The following is a 2,770-nucleotide window of genomic DNA, read 5'->3' on the forward strand; positions in this document are numbered from 1 at the left end:
CTTCTGGTCCATGATATTCATGGCTCGAAACAAGATTATTCAGGTCAGGAATGAGATAGTGTGAGGCGCCAGTGTGTGGATGCCAAGAATCATCTGTTAATAGTGATGGTGCAACTACATAGGCCTGAAGATGATGAAAGGAAGAAGAGGGTGGTAGAGGAGTAGAGGATCTTGTGGTGTTTGTAGTGGGGGAGGTCATGGATTATTGAGAGTTGATGGGAGGTCGAAAACCCTGAGAATTAGCCGGGGAAGGAAAGCTTTGATCGAAGCAATGATAACATGACCATGCAAGATGACCTAATTTTCTATAAACCTGGCATTGTGGACGAGTTGAGGTGTAGGAATTGCAACCCCCTCGATTAAATCTAGCTCCTTTTCCATGTCTTCTCCAAAAATTTGTTTGTGAATAGTATGCTTGAGCAATCATGGATTTTGATTTGCAAAATATTTTTAGTATGTTGTCATGTGTTTGTAGTAAATTTTCAATTTTATTGAGTGTGAATGATTCTATTTTTGCAAAGACTGTGGATACGAACATTTGATAATCTTTATTGAGGCTCTCAATGATAACATCAATTTGTTCTTTAATAGTGAGATGATTTTTCAACACTACTAAAGAATAAAAGAGGTGTTTGAGCTTACTCATATAATCGGTAACTGTTAACACAGCTTTCTTGATAGTTTTAATTTGAGATTTGAGTTGCTTAACTTTGTATCTTGTAGCCTTGGTGAAGTAATCTTCAAGTTTTTTCCACATTTCATAACAAAAGGTGCTACCAATCATCTTGTTATTGAAATCTTGATCCATGGAGACTAGAAAGAAAGAAATTAAGTTGTAATCTTCTTGTCTTTATTGCTTGTAAGTCTTTGATTCAGTACCAGTGAGAGCATTAACATCAGATTCAAATTGAGGAGGAATTGAATCACGCTTGAAATGATCTTGTAGATCTTGGCCTCTAATTGCTACAAGTGCCTGTGCTTGCCACGTTTTGAAGTTGTTCTCTCCCAATTTGTAGGCTATAGGATTCTAAAAATATTTTGGAATGAAAATTGTTGGAACAATGACAGCATTATTGTCTAAAAGGTTTGATTAGCTGAATCAGCAGTGATGGATGAAGCTATAGATCAAGGTACCATAGCTCTTAATACCATAAACGAATTCTACCTTGAGTAGAGAATTAGAGAACTAGAGAGAAAAAGACAGAAAAAAAAATTTTAAGATTATAAAATTGTATATATAAATTACAGTTAGACTGAGTCTTATATAACCCCAAGAATGAGAAAACAGAAGACTCATCATTCACAATAACCCAACCAAACATATCTCAACTCACTCTACTAATAATAACAAATTCTAATAAACTTTTTTTTTTCTATAAATTGACTAACCTGTATCCTTTTTAAAGAAAAGAAAGTATTTGGAGAGTCTTAGCTCTTAACAGATTTCTTCAAACCTATATTTTATTATTCTTGAAATTGTGGAGTTCTGTTAATATTTGAATTCTTCCTTATTAAAATATTACAATATTATTCAAGCCGTTATTTTTTTATTTCGTTTTTTTTAGGTATTAGAAGCCAATAAAATTTCAGGAGGTTGAGTTTTGGACGAGAATTTTCAAGAGGTTATAGTGCGTGGTGTTCTTGGTTTTTTGGAGATTTCTTTCTTTTTTTTTTTTGGGTTAGATTGGAAATTTCTTTCTAAAGTCATGTTAGCATTTTAAATTATTGTTAAAAAGTTTTGGTGATATGTCATGTTAGGTTTGGACTTTTTTGGGTCTGTAAAGTTTGGGCTTTAGTTGTTTATTGGAATATTCTAAGACAGTTCAACTTTTGAGACCCAAATTTCCAAAGGATTAAAAAAAGTTGAAAATAAACTATCATTTTTATGACAAAAAAATAAACTATCATTTTATGTACCAAAATTAAAAAATATCATATTGAACTATAAAAAATACGATTAAATTTTTTAAACAAAAAATTGATAAAGTTTCTAGAGAAAAAATTGACATTTTAAATGTTTTATGACCTAAAATTTTTATGAAGTTGTAATGTTTAAATAATGTGTCCTTTAAGTCTAACAAAAATTTTAAAAATATTCCTAAATTTTATTTTATTTCAATTTTATATCAAAAGATTTTGATTTGTATCAAATATGTCCCGACAACTAAATTTTTAAAAAATTTAAAACCAATCCAACAATAATGAATGAAAATTATTCTTGATTTGCTTGTGTTAAAAGTTATTTTTATGAAATTATTATTGAATTGGTCATAATTTTTGAAAAATTAGCTGTGAGTGATATATTTGATACAAATAAAAAATTTTTGAAATAAAATTAAAATAAAATAAATAATCTTAAAAATATTTTAAAATTTTTTACCAATGATAAAATAATCTTTACTTAATAATAATTGACAATGATTATGATGATACTCTAGTAGAAATTAATTTTGCTGTAAAAGCTATTCTTAGAGTGATTAAAGATTATGATATATAGGATGAGGTAAATAGGTCGTAATAGATGTAATACAATATACATTTTGTCTTTATCAATTATTTAGTAATAATATAATCTTCCAAGAAATTAACTAGCTAGTAAATTCAAACCAATTTATTGTTGATAATCTTCTCCAATAATTTAGAAAAATAAATATTAAAATTCCCATTTTAATATATGCATACTTGTGCCGAATCCAACGTACCTAACTAGCTTCTTCAACATAATCCAAGATGTTATTGTTATATATCACTTTTTGCTTTTTTATTTTAT

The sequence above is a fragment of the Arachis ipaensis genome, chromosome B02 (assembly GCF_000816755.2).
Source record: "Arachis ipaensis cultivar K30076 chromosome B02, Araip1.1, whole genome shotgun sequence".
Taxonomy (NCBI): domain Eukaryota; kingdom Viridiplantae; phylum Streptophyta; class Magnoliopsida; order Fabales; family Fabaceae; genus Arachis; species Arachis ipaensis.